We start from the raw sequence: 21,262 nt of genomic DNA on the forward strand, positions 1-21,262 counted from the left end.
TGCCTTCTTTGGGCAGGATTACAATTCTAGTCATAAGTGCTTAAAAAAGCAACACGGAGTCCTTGCTTTTCTTTATCATCTCCCACATTTTCTAGTAATAAAATCTTTAGTTAAGCCAACAGAATAAATGCAGATTAAAGTATGAATTTGCTATATTTTACACCATTAGTTAGATGACTTTGTGCAGTGGAATGACTAGAACATATGACAGTTCATGAGAAGAGTTAAATGTTTCTTGGAGAATGAGAGGGCTTGAGTCAGATTTAATCTTTTCTTGGCCCAGTGGACTAGGAAAATGTATGCTTGATATCATCCCTGTATTCTTGGCAGCAGCTGGCAGTTTTATTTCCATCTTCTGAGGGAACTTGTGATACATAATAGGTGAAAAACCACTATCAATATTGACAAATTTGTACTTACTTGCTATGGAAACACTTTTTTTTTTTTTTTTTTTTCCTTCTGAAGGAAAAGATGATAATTCTGGGAGGATTTAAGAACTGAGATGGATTGGGCTCTATTTCCCACAAGTAACTGTATATTTAAACAAACAGAAACTGCAGGATTGCCTAAGCATTTCTTTTGGAAGCAAGGGTTACCTGTGGAAGTCAGTAATATCGGATAAAGGGTATGAATAAGAGATTGTTTGATACCGTCTAATAGTGATAAGTTGAGATTCCATTCAAGCACTGAGGAGTAGATACAAGATAATTATTCACATCATACAACAACTGCTCAGAAAAAGAAATTTTATTCAAGACAATTGATGGTCCAGTCTTTTCCAGAGAGGGGAGTAAAATAATTGTTGAAATATGCTGTTAGAAATCGTATCAGATAAAGCGATCGGTAAAAACAGTCTGATTAGCTGTCATCTTTAAAGGTTTATTTTACCAGTTGATGACAAATTTTGAAAAATCCTATATTTCTAGGATGATATATCCTATGCTCACTCACTTTCTCTCTATTGGTGCTTTAAGTATAATTGACCAGTTTAAGCAGCCATGTTGTGCTTTCCCTTACTCATGGCCTTCCCTAATTGAAAATGGTAAATGGACAAGTATTTCTGTGGAGACCTAAAGCTGATCCTATCCTTCATCAAAAAACCTGCTTGAGCAGCAGGTCAGTCTCAATTTATCACTGAATGGTTATAAGCTTAGACTGCAGGTTTAACTAACTAAATTAATCAATATTGAGAATTATTGCTGCTTTTGTGCCACTAAAGTTAAGAGTTTGTCAGCATGTTCGTTATAATCCATGATTTGGGGGGGGTTAACAGCTTAACCACAACAGTTGGCATGGGACTTGCAGCACAAAGCCTTAGCATAACAGCAAATTTATTTATTCGGTAGTACATGTAAATATAATTACTTTTGACTGCTTAAATTTATAGGACTAGATTCAACTCATGTTTGTGCCAGCTTTAACTAGCCCAAACCCTGGCACTCTGCAAGTAGCAATGGAAAGCCTGCCAGGGAGAAGGTGCTGGGAGGTGACAGAAGCTCCCTGCCAGCGCGAGGCATTAGGGTGCTAGCTCAGCTTCTGCAGCGGGCTGCCCGGATAAGCAGCCATGGCAGGTAAAGATGTGTTGACTTGATAGCCTTGCTTGGCAAGGCTCAAATGGAGGATTCGGTGTGCGTTACAGCTGCCTCCCGCTTAAGGAAGAAATGCCGCAGTGCTACTTTCTTCTCTCTCGTTGAATGAATCGCCTCTGGGACAAGAAATAAGTGTCCCTAGAAGGTAAAGATGGGTGTTTTGAGATTTGTAGTGCGAGAACTGCAGAAGGACCAAGCTTGTGGCTCTCACAGTGGTTGTTCACAAGGTAGTTTTTTCTAATGATATTTCTAAACGAAAAATAGTATTTCGTTATCTGGCATACTGAGGTTAGGCTAATAGTGAGTTTGTTTGCCTATCATGCTTTTATGCATGCCTATCGCTGCTTTCCATAATACAGCCAAGCATTGCATGCTTGGCTGTAGAATGTTATTAAGCCAAGTGTCTACACCTGCATGAGGCCCTTGAAATTATGTTCACAGCAGATCTGGAAAGCTTTTCTACTCCATGTACTTATTTATCTAAACCAAAGCCAATATACTTGGAAAAAAATCACAGGCAAGGTTGGGGCTGGGCAAATTTGGAAGAATAAGTTCTGTTCTTTCTCCCTAAAAGACAGTTCTCTCTGGCAGTTTTAAGCATCACCTTTTTGGTGGCCAGGGACATCTTTTTCATAACTGCCCTTTGCCTAGAAGCAACACGCTGTTTTTTGCCTGTGAGCTGGAAGGAAGCTTGAAAGGGGAGGTAATGGCATTTATATGCTTTCATTTAGTAATGAAGAAGTTTTTACAGAAATTAGATCTTACCTCAGGTATAATCAAGCACTGATTTCAGCAAAACAAGTGTTGTGTTGCAAAACAGAAATGAAACCGCTTTAAATCAAAATATTGAGCCATTCTTTCTCGGAAAAAAAAAAGTTGTAAATTGTGCCTTTGTGAAAGACCATTTAATTTGATTACAGCCCCGGTGCAATTGTGAGGCTCTCCCCGCACAGAAACCATTGTAGTGTTGAGTTTGGCACAGTAAGTCCTATAATGCCGCAGATAATCAAGCACTTACAAGACATAGGCATAGGTTTTTCAGCTCACCATGGAAACGGATAATTCTCCTGTAGCATTTTTTACTTTGGGCATCTAAGAAGTGAATTTAAGAACATTTAGGTAAATTAAGGGATTGAGTGATAGTCTGATTTCAGCATTAAGCCTGTTTTTTTTCTTGTCGCGGTTTTAAATCACAGCTTTAATGCTAGCTGAATGTACTGTCTTGAAGTGAAGTTTCTTATAGCCATTAAAATAAGCGATTTAAAAGTTCCTGCAATATAAGTACCGTATTCTAGCTGTATTATTATCTGTTAGACCACAGTGGCCTGTTGGAGTTTTTATAAACAGATTGTGTTGTCTAAATTTGTGTTTAGGGACATTTTAAAAACAGAACTATTTACCCAATTGCCTAGCACATCTCAGGTGAATGTTTATTCAGGGACTTTTAAGCAAATTACTATCTGATATAAAATATAACGTGCGGAGCTGTATACTTAATAATGCACGTTGGAACAGTGTAGAGTAGATGTTATGCTGAGTATTTAGGAAATATGACAGTGATGAGATTTAAGCTTTTGCCTTACTTACGCAGTAGTTGCCTTTAAGGTGTGTGTTGGATGCTTAAATATAGTTCTGCTCTTAAGATGATGCCATGAAGTTCTTTCTCCTATAGAATCCAAACAAGCACTTCTAAAGAAGCAGATTTTTTTTCCCTTGTATCAAACATGATTCAATATTCAAAAGGAGGAAGAAGAGGAGAAAACTTTCATTCCAGACTTAACTTTTGAACATTTAAAGGAATTAAGTGTTTGCAGGGGGGTGGTGAGTTAGGTGATGAACATGATAGGAGACACAAGTTTTTTCAATTCCCTAAGAGAGCTAGCGGTACAGAAAGTCCAATATAGTTCCATATGCAAGTGATAAAATGAGACGTTTGCAAATTAATCTCCCTTATTCACAGTGTAGGTTGTTAATTGTTCTCTCTGCTGGCTGTCGATATAATGTGAAATTTTCATTCCCCATTCAAGATGGAAAAAGTTGTGCCTGAAAATGTTAACATTTGCATTTTTATTTGTTGATTTATTTAAAGGACAGCCTCTCTTACAGCAATCCATCACTCAGTGACACCCCAAATATGAATAATGTATTGTAGAGTTGCGGTTACAATGTGTAATAAGTGCCAGAGACAGTAGAAGAATGTTAACTATGTTGCAAATGTAATATTTATCGACTCATAGTTTATTGCTTTCGAGGTTCAATAATACTGACCATAGGACATTAATATCACTTATCTTGATTTTAGTTGGGCACCTCTGTATGTAGAAATAACCCATCTATCTCATACTTACAAAATAAATGTGAAATTTACAGTGCTTTATAAAAGGAGCATTATAGGTTTCTTTGCTCAGAGCTCACAATTCTCCTCTTCTGCCTTCTCATTTACTTATATCTAACATTGATCCCACTCCAACTGCCTGACCCAGATGGTGAGCACTTCGACACTCTTTATAGAGGCTTTATTTACTGGCTGTATTATGATTTTGTGCACCTGATCTTGATGGTGTTTGGACCAGGTCTCTCTTCCTGTTAAAGACCAGTTTGAAAAGAGACTGTTAAATAGTTTTCTAGTGCTTGTGTCTAAAAAGACAATGGTTGAGAGGCTGAAACAGAGATAACTTCTCCTTTGGAAATACATAAATGCAAAATCTAAGTCCTCTCTCCTTTAGAGAATCATGACTATCGGAAGTGTTTAATTAGGTCAACGGTTGTCATTATAGACATGGAGTTTGTTTGCAAAAAATGTTTAATCAGACAATGGAAATACATTAAAGCAATTTTGAAAGATTAGGATTTAAAATTCAGGTTTTATTTTGAGAACTAAATTTTTCGTGGGACTCTGTGTAAGAAATTTTGCAATGAGGGTATGTTGTGGTAGCAAACCAATTTGCAGTAATCATTTTCATTTCAAGTCCTTGCTCTGGAATTCTGCTTCAGAAACTGATCCCGAAAGGGCAAACCCTTCTCCTTATCTACGTTGTTCTGTTACTGCCACTAAAAGCTTTGAAGTCTCTGGGGTGAAGAAGCGTAGATGTGAAACCAGGATTGGGATCAAAACCCAATTTAACAATAGGAGATTTCAAGCTTGTGTTGAAATCAGATTTCACCTGTGCAGACTGACTCTTGGGAAACCCGGAATTGGGTTCAGGCTTGAAAATGATAAGCCTTGATTATATTTCATGTTGTAGACATCAAATAAATTTTAAAGTGATGTTCTGTATTTACATTTCAGGTTATGAAACTTAACACATCATCACATTCTTTTGCTTTACTATGTGTAACAGGAACACCTATTTGTGTCAAAGGAACCAATCTAGTAGCTGCTCTGTGATAACAGTTTTGGTGTGTCCATTGCTGACAATGAAAATCACATTGGGAAACTCTGACTTGCAGTGCAAGAGGATTAATGTTAATTAGCAACTGTTGGCTGTAATTGTCACCCTCATTAAAATGCAGAATTATGTATTTCTTAGTTATAAATAACCTTTCTAATTGTACTTGATGTATGCCAGTTTAATCAAAAAGTACACTTGCAAACAGGCAGATATTTGCATTAATCTAGCATTGGATCATTGAGTCTTTTTTGATCGTCTTTTATTCCAAAGTTGACTAGTTGGGGGAGGTCTATTACAGCTACATATCCTTTACACATTTTTTTTATTCAGCTATGTGGATCTGACAGGATTTTGTATTAAAATGAGGGGAAATGTCTTCTGGGAATGTTCAGTGCAACAGAAAACGTGTCAGTTTTGAAGTAGTTGGCAAGGTTTCCATCATTCAGTGGTATGACAATAAGTTGATTGTAGTTTGAAAGTAATAATAAGCGAAGGAAAATAGAGTACAAATCACATTATGAAGCCAACTTAACCCTTTAAGCCTGCTTTTTACCATCATTTTCATTGATAAATCTTGATTTTTTCACTGTTTTTGCAGGTTCTCAAATACCATATTAAATCTTAAGTGAATGTTGGTTCATTGGATGTGATTCCCATTTGTACTTGCAATCGAGACTCAGTGTTTTCAGGTTCAGTCTGTGCTTTGCTCTGCTGTCTTGTCAAGAAACCTGTTTTAACTGCTTATTTTCCTTCCTCCACTGATACTCTGAGTACTTTGCATTGTAGCTTTTAAACATTTTCCTGGAGTTACTGTCATGGAAGTTTCTATAGAACTTGACAAAATAGGACCACTCTTGGTTCCTCTCTTCATGATTTTCTGAAGAATTGTGCATGGTTCTCTTCACAGCACTTTAGTCACTTTTCTGTTCCTTCTCCATGAGAGAGAAGGGGCATGATAAAATTGAATAATAGGATATACAGAATAATCACATCTTTCTTTAAGCAGCCATTTTTGTAATGCCTTGTTCAGATGCAGCAGTATCTTTGGCAGGGTATTTAGGTGGTAGGAGAGATTGCAGATCTCCTAACAGATTGTTTTGCTTTGTTCTTGTATCCTGAAATAACTGAAGCTTGCATGAGGATAGTAAACCATCCTGAAGGCCAGGGCTGAGATGGTAGGTCCCTTTTCCCATGCGACCATGGAGAAAACTGCAGCAGATCAACAAGAGTTTCTAGGCAGCAGGAGCAGCTGCAGGCCAATAGCTGATACCATCAGCCATTCAGACAGTTTTGTCTGACCATTCACCCCTCTGAACTCATTAGTTGTTTGCCCCAATCCTGTTTTTTCGCCTCATCTCTTTGCAAAGCCACTTTCACTCCACTCTCCCTTTTCTTTGCCCTCTTGCCCTTTCTTTGCTCTCCTCTCCCAAAATGTGGCACCGTCATACTTCGACCAGGCTGCTTAATCTGTCTATATATTCTTCTTTTTCTCTGTCCTTTGCCTGCCTTGACTGTTTAGGCTGTAAACTCTGCAGGACAGGACCCTGGCACGGTGAATCTCCATGCTTGGTTGGTCCATGTAATAAACATGATTAACTGTGATGCTAGTGTAGTTAGGGTGGAATTCATCTTGCTTAACTTAAGACATCTGAGCCAGTTACCCTCAGCTCCTTTTATGGTTGATGGCCTATTTTAGGATGAGCTAAATCACCTTTGGGTGATACCTGTCTCCTTGTGGACTGTAAAACGAGCCCAGAGTAACGGGCATTGACATCTTATCCCTCTTGTAGCTGAATATATGGAACTAAAAATAAGTTGTTTGTCTTTCATGTTTTGATTATAGATTGGAGGCAAATGCAGGGTTAACCTATGTGCTGCATGGTCAGTGGGTTGATTATTAATACAATGTTAATACTTGTGTTATAAATCAAAGGGCTTAGGTACTTAACGCTCTGGGAAAGGGAACGTACAGGTGAACATACAGCATCTTCATCAGTGGAATGTGAGCCTATAACATGATAAGGCATTTAATAAAAATAGCAGTGATGCAAATCTGAAAAGAAGGATAGGAGTTGTCACTACTTTGAGGAATCCTTTTCAAAGGTGACATAAACTGGTGAAGCCCCATAACTTGAGCATAGGTGACCAGGATACAGTAATATTTATGAGGTCTGAGCAGGACCTTGCACCAGTAATTTCCCATCTCTACTGGTCAAACACAGTGTGTGTCCAGAGATGGTCTCAGTATCAGATCTGTCTTCTCAGTTATTTCCAGCTGATGAGTTCCCAAATTACAAAAGAAATTCTTCCCTCTCTATCACTTAAGGACATTAACCAGCACTTTTTACTGTTAGATTTGCCCCATTCCAAACTCCTGGAATTTAGAATTATAATGTACCTTTTTCCCTTTGTGGTATCCTAATTCTTCTCTGCCTCAATAAAAACTTCCAGTTCTTGTTTTTACCACTATGAATAACATAGTATCATCAGTGGATGTCACCTCATTATTTGTCCTTTTTCTAAACCATTTATGAATGCATTAAAGAGTTCAGGCCCTAATGGATTTCTGTGAGGCTCCACTAGTGACCTCCCGTGCTGTTTTAAAGCAGAACAGTTTTAATATTATCACTTTACTGCCTTTTAACCAGTTACCTATCCATAAGTGGGTTTTCCTCCTTAGTTTGTGGCAACTTTGAGTCTTTAGTGACAGATTTGTTGAAAAGCTTTTGGAACATGAGATAGATGATACTAACTTTATTTTCTTTTTTTAGATGCATAATAATGCTACAAATCTACTAGAGTTCTCTGATTAATTACGACTTTATATTGACTCTTTTCCAATACATCAAGCTTATCTGTTTTATGAATTCTATTCTGTGTTATAATTTCTATCAATCTGCTTGTTCTAAATGTCAGACTTTTTCACTTGTAGTTTCCTGCATTACTCCAGATCCCTTTATAAAAAAACTTATATTTGCCAATTTTCAGTGCCCCAGAACTGAGGCAGTTCTAGGCAATTAGTTACGCACCACAGTTAATAGTTCAGCTATTTCATACCTGAGCTCCCTTAGAACTTGGTGAGTACCATCTGATCCCGGCACTTTATTATTGTTCATTCTGTTGATTTGTTCTGTAATGTATTTATACGACACTTCAGCTTGAGACACGTCTTCCACCATGTCCTCGGTGACATCAGAAACTTCCCAGGTTCCTGCATGGTGAATGTGTGTTCATATAATTCACTGACCTTTTCTGCTGTGGCCTTATCATCCTTAGGTGCTCCTTTCTAACTTTATCTCCTCCTGGTTTTAACAGATGCTCAGACAGGCTTCATATTTTTGATGTATTTAAAGCAGGAGTTGTTATTAGACCTTATGCATTCAGCAAGATAACCTGTAATTTTCCTTGGCTGGGCTTTATTGTGTGTTCTTTTTTAATCTGTCAGGGTTTATTCTTTGCTATTTTCCTTATTTGGACCTGACTGGACATAATCGTCTCCTTTAGTGTTCCACTTAACTAGTCTGACTGGATTTCGTCTTTCTGAAGTCTTTCTTCATAGGTTGTGTGTCTTTCTTTGGGCCCCAGTATGATACCATTAAACAAATGTGTACCATTTGCAGACGTTTTTACCCTTTTGACTGCCCCTTTTAATTTTTTTAAACAAACTTCCTCATATTTATGTCATTTTCCCCTCTGAAATGAAAGACTTCCGTAGTGAATTTTTGCTCCACAGGGATGTTAAACCTAAGTACCTAATGTTTGTTGTTACACTTCGGTTTGTAACATGTGAACAATCCGTTGCACTGCTCAGATGTTGGAGAGCTTTTGTAGATAGACTAGGACTCTTCAGATTGGAAAAGAGAAGACTAAGGTGAGGATACCTTAAAAGTCTGTAAGATCAAAAATGACATGGGGAGAAGGAATAGGAAACAATTCTTCACTGTGTCAGCTACTGGAAAAAAAACAGTGGGCCTCCAACAGGATTGTGAGATGGCCCATTCAAAGCGTACAACATTTAGAGACAGACCAGAAATCCAGTTAGCCCATGTCCTGACTTACTGTGGTTATTGTGTTCTTAACTCCACATACTCCAAGATTCTGTACTAGTGGCTTTCTCCAGCTTTTTAGCTTCTTTAATTCATCCATAATCTATGGCTTCTAATAAAGATATTTTAATAACTATATGTTCATCTCTTAATATCCTTGTTAAGACATTTCTGATATGGAAATAAACAGTATCTGGGCTTAAGTCTCAATCTTATAAGGTTGCCTATCTGTAATTAGTTCACTGACATAAGTGGAATTAGAATAGGACATAATAGGAGATGGGCCCTGATGCTCCATGGGTAGGGTAATGAAATAACTGAAGTGTCTTCCCACATTTGGGTAGGGAAATTTATGGCAGCATTTCACAGTAAAGAATACCGAATTGTTTAATACATTTTTTGGATGAACCTTGACTTGTGTAACGTATCTTCTAGTTTCCTGGTACAGATTTGAAGGAAACTAAGAATTGATGGGGTAATCCCTAGTTCCCACCTATACTGTAGCAAGAGGATTGCTGTTGTCAACCTGTTATTCCTTGCTTAAGCTGAATGCACCAATTTCTACTGTAATGTGTGACTTGTTTCCTCTTCCTAAATCAGACGTTCCTTTTTTCAAATAGTAAGTTTGCCTTTGTGACAGGCTGTGACTGGATAATTAAAGTTATCTCCCCATCATTTAGATAATCTTAAAAGAAAACAGGATCTGTTTATGTTTTTCATTCCAGATATCACACATTTTAATAAATTGTAAATATTGTTTTAATTTAGTGCTTAAATTTATCAATGCGACTTACTTCCAGCTCCTAGGTAATTTAGGGTCACGTATAACAGTTTTGATCGGTTGTTAAGTTTATAAGGTAGTATTTCATTTCTGCCCCTCTGCAAGAAAAAAATATTTCTTTTAGTCTTAATGTATGGGGCGGGGTTCATTTGAAAACACAGTGGAAAATTAAGCCGTTTACTGAAAGTAATACTATTTCTTTGTTTTCTGCACTATACAAAGTTATCTCTTCCTGTTTTAATAATGATATTTTAAGTGTTGGTTTTCTCCTTTGGTTCTTTCTATCTGTAAATTTTAAATGATTTTATTTCGATATAGACATCTGAAGAACATAGTGGAAAAATGTTATTTTTTAAATTCTTTTTCTGTAAAAACAAAGACATTCTGCAGTAATAATATATAATTTATGTATTTAAAAATCTTTTAAAGAAGATTCTTAAAGCTTCTAATGCCATTGTACTTTTAACTTTCATTTTTGCTTCATCTGCATTGAATCATCTTTTACTACTTAAAACAGAAATTGGGTTTATTGAAACATTTCAGTTCTGATTATGTTTTAATAAAGATGAAGAAGTCTAACCTAATGAAATCACTGGAATGAAATGAGAAAAATTTAAAAGAATTAATAAGCTGAAGACTTGAAGGTTTTATTAAGTCACATTTGTGACATCTGTGTGTATCGTCTTGGATCAGTAGGGTGAGAAACATGCCATGTCAGAAATGACCTTTGCACTGTTAGACTGACTTTCTGTTACATTCCTAGAAGGGTGAGTTGCACACAACTTGCATTGCCACCAGTACTCGTGTGTATAACTCCTGTACCTGTGACCATAAAACTGTGCTTTGAGATGCGCAGTGGTACGGAATTCAGATTTTATTTCCCATAGTTCTGACCTATAAATATATTTTGTAGAATGCATGCACATCTGTCAATCTATCAGATAGCTGTGAAACGTCATAATGTATGAGCAGCTTTATGATTTATGAACTTGCAGACTTTTTCATGCTTTTGGAAAGAAAATTTTTCCTGCTTCATGAAGGTCATCTGATAATTCACACAGTGTTGTACTGTGCACATATATTTGTAGTACTATGGGTGCTGTTTGTAGCTTGCTTTGCAAGTCTCAAGTCTGGTGCGGCAAATTGTCATAACTGCACCTCTGCCCCTGCCCATGGATCTTCCTGGAAACATTCAAGTACCACTGTTGTGCCAATGACCTTGTCCTTTTTGAGGAACCTACGTTGTTCCAGTGCTTCTTTCCCCTCTTACTGCAACACGGGAAGCAATTCCTGCAAGGTCTTAAGAGTGCTCCAGCCGCTGCTCCTCCCAGCTTGGGTCAACTCCATGCAGTTGCTCCCTGCATCCCTATTCTTACACATATATCCATATCTCCCTCCCTCTTCCTTTCCAAATTCAAATCCCTTTCATTTTTCTTTCTCCTATCTCCCGGTGGCATCTTAGCTCTTAGATTTCTAGGCATGAGAGAAAAGTGTGTTTTCTTAACGCAGCCTGCAGTGACAACTAGATATTACTGTGATGAGCTTCTTAGGAAATGTGTAGATCACTAGAATGTATAGGCCTATTGTAATTATCTGTACAATTCTCTTGCTTTCACTCCTGTTTTGTTATGAACTTTTTAGTAGCAGACCATTTCTGCCAGTGCACAAACCGTAACATCACATGACATTGACTTTACTCAAACCAGAAGATTTTTGTGCCAAGGTTGTAACATTGTATCATTACTTCATTGTATCTGTGTGAAAATTTTAATTTCACGCCCTGTGGACTTCACTGTCTGCGTGCACTCTACTCGTGTTGTTGCATAGAAGGGTAAGTCCCTGGGTCACATTCATTTTGTAGGGTGTTTTTTTCTTTCTTTCTTTCTTTCTTTCTTTCTTTTTCTTTTTCTTTTTTTTTTTTTTTTTTAGCAAGAGTTCTGTTTCCTTTGACAGGTCTTGCTGTAAAGTTATTTGGAGATTTCTGCCAGATAAATATTTGCAAATTTTAAGTGAATATACTAAAAATATTTTTGCTGGTTTTTTTAACACATAGATGTGATCTTCTTATTGAAAAGTGTGTGTGTGTATGTATGTGTATATATATATATACATATATATACCATATATATATGGTAGTGTGCTATACTATGATGTATTTTTACATGAATAAGATGCAAGTGATGTAGTGGCAGTATGTATGAATACGTAGGGATGGGAAAGGCTTGTTTAAATTTATCATTGCATTGTGTGTCCAGTCTGATTTTACGGAGGTCCAAACCCTTCTGGGCAAAAGTAGCCCTTGGTTAATGTTTTGGATTGGTTAATGGAGCTTCCTGTTTTGCGGACATTGGCAGTTTAAGCTTCAGTGGTTGCACCACACATGCTCTGTACGGTTAAGTCGCAATTCAGTCCTTGCTAGTCAGTCCCTGGCCTTCTGTCATACACTGTCAGTGAGGTTTGGTGTGTCTGTGAAGAAAAAACACCCTACTACACATTCAGAGTCACAGAATGGTTGAGGTTGGAAGGCACCTCTGGAGATCATCTAGGCCAACACCCCCTGCTTACAGCACGGTCAACTAGAGCAGGTTGCCCGGCACCGTGTCCAATCAGAGTTTTGAATATCTCCAGAGATGGAGACTCCACCACCTCTCTGGGCAATCTTTTCCAGTGTTTGACCACCCTTACAGTAAAAATTGTGTACATAGAATTTCTCGTATTTCAATTTGTGCCTACTGCCTCTTGTCCTTTCACTGGGCACCACTGAGAAGAGTCTGGCTCTGTTTTTATTCTACCTCATCAGGTATTTATATACATTGATAAGATCTGCATTTCTCCAGCCTGTCACAGTCCCTCTGAATGGCAGCACAACCATCTTGTGTGTCACCACCTCATATCACATATGCCATTGACCAGCAGCTTGGTTCACTTTCCGGCCTTTCTCAGCCTAGCATATATTCAGCAGAATATGACAGTGAGAGACTTGGCACCAGTCTCCTGGGCCATTAAGTGCCCTGCCTTTTTTTTCTGTAGTGTATCAATGACACTGTAGTTTCTGACAGAAACACAGACTGTCTGCAGGTATATGGTTATTGAAAAGTAATCCAGCAGAGCCTGAGATCATCTTTGCTAGTTACTGCTGGGAATGAAGAAACTAAAATTTCACTTCCCTACCCATCTGTTCAGCAACCAAAAGTAGGTAATTTATCTCAGTGGGACACCTACCACCTGCGTAAAGTTTTTGAAAGAGGTTGTTAGCATGCGCTGGCTGTAGCCAAGGGACACCAGGCCTGAGTGCCTTGTACTCCATGCTTTACTGCTGGCTTTTTCTGTAGGGTGCCTTCTAGCTTAGTACTTGCACAGTGTCAAGCCTATTCAGTGCCTGTTTGCCTATGAAGCTTACAAAGACACTACCTGCGCTGCCACGCGGCGTGTTCCTGGGCCGCCTGCGTGCAGCTCCTCGCTAGCTGTTGCCCCTCTTTGACATGCTAAACCAGGCACCACCAACACACTATTTTTTTTACACCTACTGTTTTCTCTCAGTGACTTCTCTTGAATTATGTATCCTCATCTTTGATGTATGAAATCTCAGCTGATTTAAAGATTACCCCGGAGAGTTCAGAACACCTGGAAATGAATGGAATGGCGGTTAGTCCCGACCCTTGCTCAACTGAGTGTGAAGCAGGGAGGTTAACAGTAGTTGGGTAATGGCATGCAATTTCTATGGCAGCTTTTGTTTCTTCACATATGGTCTGAGTCGAAGCAATCAATACATCAGGATGCCAGCTATTCTAGCCCGGTTGCAATGTTTGCTTTCAGGCAAAATTTGAGTAAAGGAGTTCAAATAAAGAGCTAGCATATAGGAAGATTCTGGGTTCCTGTTTTGTTAGGACCAGATACGAAAGATTTCATTAAAGTACCTGAAACTGCTTGTGCCTCTCTCACTGGGCTGTGACTAGAGCAGAGCAAGTGAACACGAAGCTGGCTGAAAAGCAGCTGCTCTCTGATGTGAGGCTTCTGAGTACATTAGGAAGGAAAAAGAAGCCACTGAGCATAAATTACACATATAACATCAGCAAAATCCAGAATTGCAAGGCATGTAAAACTCGAGCACTCTGTCCTCTACAGCACACTTCAGCTTCTTCACTGTGAGTTGTGGTCACTCTGCTCCTTGCAGAAATTAGGCTTTTCTAGATGATCTGCAAGATCCTGTGTTCACTTCTCTTATGCCAGTGTAACTGGCATAAAAGAATGCTATTCCATCATTTGCTGTTGCAAAATTACTATGCCTTTAGCATTAACAAAGTTATACCAATTAAAAGCTGAGAGCAACAAGCAGCACTCAAGTTTGTGGTGCACAGTCTGGCCAGCAAATGGGCTTTTTACAAGGCAAAATATGCTCATTCTCTATTTTGGCTATTACTATACTTGAAATTTAAGTTCCTCTGGATTTCTAGGCAGTTTCAGCCCCATTAGCTCCCTATCACGCCATCCTGTAAAGCTTCCTTTTCTTTCCTGACTTTCCTGCTATACATCTGGCTCATGAACAGAGAGGACCAAGGCATTGGTTTTTGTAATAAAAGTTCTTTTTGAAGTCAAGCCTCCAACTGAGCATTTTCTTCTCGCTACATGGTTACTTCAGCCTTTTCTCTTTTTCTCCCTGTTCCTTGCCAAGGGACTGCTCACATAAGCACAGGGGCTATCATTGCGGCCTTGCTGTTTCATGGATCAGGAGCTAGAAGATGTTTGCATTTACCTCCGGAGTGTAATTCTGACTGATGGGTTCTTATCAGGGTTGCCAAGTCCATCCATCCAATTGTCTACTTCTGTTCTGAAGACCAAGCAACCATAAAGTTGAAAACCATGTTGTATTTTTGGAATCTGAAATTTCAGACAATGTATTTATGAATTATTTATGGGGAATGTGTTTTCAGTAATGTGCGGCATAAAATGGAAAGAATGCATATCCATACTTGCCCTGAGCTCTCCAAAGTGCATGCTAATAAACAGAATGATAACCTACCATCACTTTTGCCCTGTAAGATTTACAGTGCAAGCACTTTTTTGTGTAGTTTAATTCAAATCAGTTTGTCAACTTAAAGCTGTAGTGTTTTGTTTTAAAGTACAACTTGGTGAGTGATTGTCTATTACTTAAAGAAATCAAACTGCTTTTTTTTCCCCCCTTATTCTGCCAGAGTTAGTGTCTGTAAATTTTTCTAGTCATGCTGGAATAGAGCCATGCTAAATTATGCTTTAATTCACAATTAGAAGGAAGTGGCAACTGTGCAGAGCAGCAAACCTTTCATTTAAAATGGCCATTATACAAGATCATGATTCTACAGAATGATTAAGATATTGAAGAATAATTAAGATATCTTTAGGTTTTCGACCATTTAGAAGTGCTGGGCTTATTTAATTTTTTTAAGCCTCCTGGAAACAGCTTTTTCTGTAATGACAGTAATACAGAACTTTATATTATCACAACTTGGTGTTTATTGGTATCTGAATTGTCTAATGGTAACTTGTTTTCAGTGATATAGCTGACAGGGCAGAGATAATTAAGAAACAGAAGAATTTGACTGCTGGATTTTGCTATTAAACACTCCATGCCACAGCAGAAGAAATTAAGCTGATAAGCAGGAGGGGAAGAATAGCACAGATCCAGAGGAAGGTGTTTAGAAACAGCAATTGTCTGTACGTAAAATATTTCATCAGGGCGGAAGAAAAAAAAGAAAAAGGTAAAATAAATAATTCCTAAGCATTCACTGAGGCATCTCATTTCCAAGTGTCGTGGTGTAAAATGGAGAGCTCGCAGTACCTATTCACCCTGACACAATGAATTGCAGCAGACTGGGAAGAAGCCCAACGCCTCCGAGCCAGTGGCAGAACTTCCACTGGTTTCCATGGGGTCCGGATTCCACCCGAATATACACTTAAAACAGCTGCAGTCCAATTTTGCTCCTCTGTTCTATGAGGTTTTAAATCTTGCACAGGTGGTAGCATTTCTTGCCACAATGGTTAGAAAGTCAATGAAAGCTCACAGTTCAGTAACTAAATGACAAGGTAAAAAACTTTGGAATCATAAAATGGTTATAAATGCTTGACCTAAAACTATGCAGATCTCCCAGTGACTGTACTGTTGAAGCGAAAAGGTGATTTATTATCTGGCAGGCTAAGAATTTGGACTGAGCTTGTGAAGAAAGGCAGACTGTTAATCCATGTAAATCGTGATGGACTTTGCAACCTGTATGGTATTTTTTTTTCCCTGAGCCATGCCCCTTTAAATTGTGTTTATTTATTTAGTGCCCTGAAGGTTCTCAGCAATGTACAGGGATATAAGCTAGTCCTAGCTCTGCAAAAAGCAAATTAGGGAAAAGGGATGAAACATGAAAAAGAAACCAAAACTATGAGACAAAACAGAATGGCAGAGAGGAGGTGCAGAATTGCACTGCCACTTATATATGCAACTCTTTGTCAAAGGCTCTAATACGTTATAAAAGAAAAAGCACAATTTAAAAGATGATTCATTGAATTAGAGGTTGCTCTATGGGGAAAAATGCTTGGGGACAAACTTGTAAGAGCAAAATATTGAGAAAAAAGGCTGTTAAGGTGGGAGAAATATGGGGTTGAGGTATGGCAGAAAAGATGACGACAACTTAGTTTTGACCCAGAACAATAACGGTTGAAGATCATGGTGAAGATATGCTGGGATGACAGAGTGCTTAAGGGGAATAAAAGCTAAGCATGCTCTGAAGTGCAAAGTTATTATGTAATATCACAGCAGAATCAGGGCCTCAGGTGTTGAACATACACTAACGTTCATTTTCTGATCTGAAGAGCTTTCAGACTTGATGAGATGGAAAAGGGTGTGTGGGAAGGGAGAGAAGGACAATACAAACCGAATGATTGCAGAGGTGGTTGTTAAACTCCGTGGTTCTGTGATATCTTTCTTTTTTACTAAAACTTTGTTCTAAGTTATCCTTTTGTCACTGGCAGATCTGATTTAAAAGGCTTCTCCACTTCTCAATACTCGTTTTTCCGTTCACCCTCTCCCTTCCAGAATTATCACAACCTCAGTTATGTCAGTACAGCTGCCTGCAGCCATAGCTTAAAAGAAATTATCTGGATTTTGTTGTTGTTTTTTTAACTACTAAAAGCACACACAGACAAAAACAATAAAGAAGCCCTTTCGGTTGTATTTGACAGGTTGGTAACACGGCAGCAGGGTCTGAGTGAAAGTCCAGCATGGAAGTAATAGAAAAGGCTGAGTTACCAGGGCAAAGAGGTAGGATTGGGAGCATTGGGAACGGAGTTAGGACAGGTGAGAAATGTAGGTGTCGGTCTCTGCCTACAGGTCAAGTGAAGATGGCAGTGGCTTGTTTGTGTCACAAGGAGGAATGAGAGTGACAGTAAGTATTGTTTCAGTAATGACAGCCAGTTGGATGCCATCATAGGTGAAACCAGGGTGAAAACTGAGAAAGATAGATCTTTTATTAGCTGTTACCTAGGGCAGAAGTTTTCTGAGATGCTGTTGCTGAACTCAGTATCCTTTAGTACGCTGGCTCTGCTTGGTATGCAGAACGCCGGAGGGAAACCAGTAGTGTTCAGCCTCTTTCAAGACGAAGCCCTCTTTAGCTCTTTACTCCTGTTTATCACTTTGGAGAGGGTATCCCATAACACTTTCAAGCATGACTCATTTAAGTTAGCAAAGGTGTGATATTACCAAATCCTGCTGCCTCTCTCCCAATTCCTCCAATACAAAGGGCTGCAGTCTCTGATGACATTTTTCACAAGATTTAGTGATAATTACCACTAACCTCACAGAATAAGAGGCATTCAGTTTGCTGGTGTTGTAGCTCTTACAGCATAGAGCGATGTTAGAGCGCAATGTACCAGTACATACAAATTAGAAAGCAATGAAGTAGCAACAGAAAGGCCAGTGTCATCTGAGTCTGCAAATGCGTGCATTGCGTGAGTGTTAGAGGGAGCAGCTCTCCTCTCTGTTTCTGTGTCACCATACCAGGGGAATATGGTGCTCATTTCTGGCTGGTTGCTTACTGGAAAGATACTGTCAAAGATCAGAGGAAAGCAGCAAAACCTGTTGCTATGCTAGAGGTATTGATATATGAGAGAAGATTAAATATGTGTGGCTTGGATAAATGTTGGCCGAAACTGGAGCAGAATGGAAAAATGTGATATTATTCAAATACCTAAGGTGTATTTGCACCAAAAAAAGGAGATGGATTTCTGAGTGCCATGCAAGATTTTTAGCTATAACTAATGGCGTGAGGGTGGGAGGAAGAAAAAACCCTCTTTGTCTATCTCCAGCTGACTATCAGAAACATTTTCTTGTTGCGTATTCTTGTTTGTGTCACGCATACCTTTTCCTGCTACCAAACTCTAAAGCAAAAATGCATGAAACATTTGCGATGTTTTCCATGCTATCCCGATCTGCTTAATTTTATGTTATATTTTCCTCCCTGGACTTTGACTTATCTGTTTATACTGTATGCTTTTTTGGACAAGGAATCACTCTTACAAGTGTTTGTGGAGTGGGTCCCCATGATCTTGATCAAGGCCCCTCCGGGTTATACTATAGCCCATAAATAAGTAATAATGGTAATGATAGTGTGAGATGTATTTGGCTGTGGAATGGCCTCCCAAGGAGAATAGCAAGAGGCTGATTGTTAGCAACAAATATTAAGGAGCACACTGTAGGGAATGGTTCTCCGTCAGCAGGGAGATGGCTGGATGATCTAATAAGTCTTTTCCTTCTCTAGGTTATGATTCTGTGAATACTGCCTTAGAGAGTTCTGCAACAGTCTCTGATACTGTAAGCTCTCTATTATGTGGGTGTGGGTTTTGCAGCACTCCGGGAGGCTCTTGCTGAGGACACTGTGTAAATATATTGTTTTACATTGTGTGATGTATTTCAAATAAAAGGCTCAGATTTTTTTTTTTAATCACTTTGAAATATTCTGCAGTCTGATCTTTTTCTTTAAGAACTAAAAAACTTTGAGATGCCTTTGGAAAATACAGACCTGTTACAGGCAAGAAATATGGCCCAACCTGGAGCTGATTTAAATACATACAGTACTGCTGAATTTGTCTCTTCCTATGTCCCACAGTGAACAGTGTCTACTCAGACTCCCAATCTACTTGAAAGTAAAATAAAATAGGAATCTCATGCTAACTAGCAGAGTCCATTTGTCTCTGATTCTCTGTTTAATCTTGCTCATTCTCTTGATGCTTCGGCCTCAAAGATTGCACTCCTCTGTTATTTTTTCGATTGCAGCATCTTGAGTCACTATATGGGAATTCTTTGGTCACTGAAGATGCAGTACAAAGTACAACATGAAAGGCAAGGTCCTCTATCCTGACTTCTGGCCTCTCAGGGAATAACTGCAAAGTTAGCCTCTCCTCAGCTTTCCTTTTCTATCCAACCACCTAAAAGTCTCCAGCCACCACAAGTCAGAATCCTGGTCTGAGCCAGCAGGATATTTCACATGTCCTTAGGGCACAGTCAGAGACAGATGGCATTGCAGAGGACCCATTAATTTGGGCAGAGTTTTGCCCTCCACCCATGTAGCCTGCATTAACTTGGGAGTGGGTGATCATTCATCAAAGCAAGTTTTTCACAGATAACCTCACGTTGCATCACAAGCATTTTATCTTCAGGTTTGGGGTAGTTTTGGCTGCTAAGGCCACTTCTCTGCCTGTGTGTTTTATCCCTAGGAAGCTGCTTTTATTTGCCGTTTGCTATATAACCTAGTAGGAGTTTGATACTTGCTTTAGAATAACAGTAAGCTTGGTTTTCTTTTCTGTAAAATGGGTCTGTTTCTTACCCCTTCAATGTGTTTTTAGCTGTATTTAGTATTTGTAAAGTGCTTGGAGGCAGGCGGTGTTTTAGGAATACAAAATAGTGTTAGGCTTTGTACTTAGGCACAATGCTGTGGTGTAATTCAAAGGCAATTCATGTAACATTAGTAAATCACTTTGAACTTTATGTTGAAAATATAAGCAGCAGTATAAAAGTAAACCTTTTTATTTCCTTTGGTATATACAGTTAAATAAAGTAAACCTGTACAGCTACTAATCTCCAAAACCGTATTGCCAGTATGCTTTGTTGAAATGCCATCCCCTTGCAGAACAGACATTCTGTGCATTTTGTATGCATTTATGGTTGAAGAATAAATTTTCTGAGACTGTAAATGAAAAGATATCTCTGAACATGGTGATCAAATAATATCTGACACTGCTTGTTTAAGGAAATATACATATATCTGACTGCCAGAGTATTTATGACTCCAATAAGTTTAGTTATTTTGCCTCATTGGGAAATTCCTGCTCCTCCAAATTTCAAACGTGTTTGGGATTGTGCTGTTTTTCCAGGAAGGACCGAATGATATTATTGGTTAAATGACTGCTCAATATGAAAATACAATAGTGTAGTTTAAAAATTGAACAGTGTATAAGAAATATCACATATTTTACCATGGGAAATAGACAAATATTAAAAATTCAGTGACATATCCCAAAAGTCTAAATAAATAAATAAATAAAGCATCACTGTTCAGCCAACTGATGTAAGGATGCTTTGTGGTTACCTTCAAGAATGCTGTTTTCTCTGTCATCCTACACAATGATTAACTCTGTGCATTATTTTTGCATAACCAGACCATTTAGAGCCTGTGCATTGTAGGAATGTCTGAACTCTGATTGCCCAGCAGGTTTTATTTGACAGAGAACCAAATGGTTTGAGGTGATTTCTCAGCAACCATCCTGGGAATAAGAGGTTTATGGTTCCCAGAGCAACAGCCACATTTGCACGTTCGTCATAAAAATGCAGGAGCATTCCTCCCCATTCGGGTTGGAAACGTAATGCAAAGTAAGATGCACCTGTAGATGTTCTGAGAGTTGTATTTCTGCTGCATAGGCAATGAAAGAGAAATACTGTAGGAGGAAGGATTTGGCACTGTGCGAACCTGGTTTTGTTTTTGTACTGTTTTCCTCTTTAAAATGTGAGCATTTAATGAGCTGTTCTGAATCATAATGCTTTATGATATTTCCTGTTACCTTAGTGATGGACTACAAAAGTCTTTTACATTGAGAGTGTATAAACTCCGCTAGATACTTCTGTATTTAATTAGGAGCTAACGCTTAAAGTTTATAATAAATTTCCAAAAGCACCTTAGTGGCTGAGGAGCCAAATTTCTGGCAACTGTTACTTGTATGCCCAGGATTAAGGGAGTATCATCATGGCACTGCGCAGCACCAGACCAGGATGGGTTTAACCAGCCAGGACACAGTTCTGCACTGACACAGCTGTACTGGTTTGATCCCAGTGGTACCTAACTCTCAAACAGTTTGGGCATCTTCATGCTGTTCTCTATTGAGCCATATTTGAAGTTTTACCTTTTACATTAAAAAATAAAGGTCAGATTTCTGTATTGAAAT

At 38.6% G+C, this 21,262-nt stretch overlaps 1 protein-coding gene across 6 annotated transcripts in view; it reads left to right on the forward strand.

Moving 5' to 3' along the window:
• The window catches only part of LOC112982198 (protein hinderin), a 172,746-nt gene that overhangs the window by 144,407 nt on the left and 7,077 nt on the right, over positions 1-21,262 (forward strand). The window lies entirely within an intron of this gene.

This window comes from Dromaius novaehollandiae, chromosome W, assembly GCF_036370855.1.
Source record: "Dromaius novaehollandiae isolate bDroNov1 chromosome W, bDroNov1.hap1, whole genome shotgun sequence".
Lineage (NCBI taxonomy): Eukaryota > Metazoa > Chordata > Aves > Casuariiformes > Dromaiidae > Dromaius > Dromaius novaehollandiae.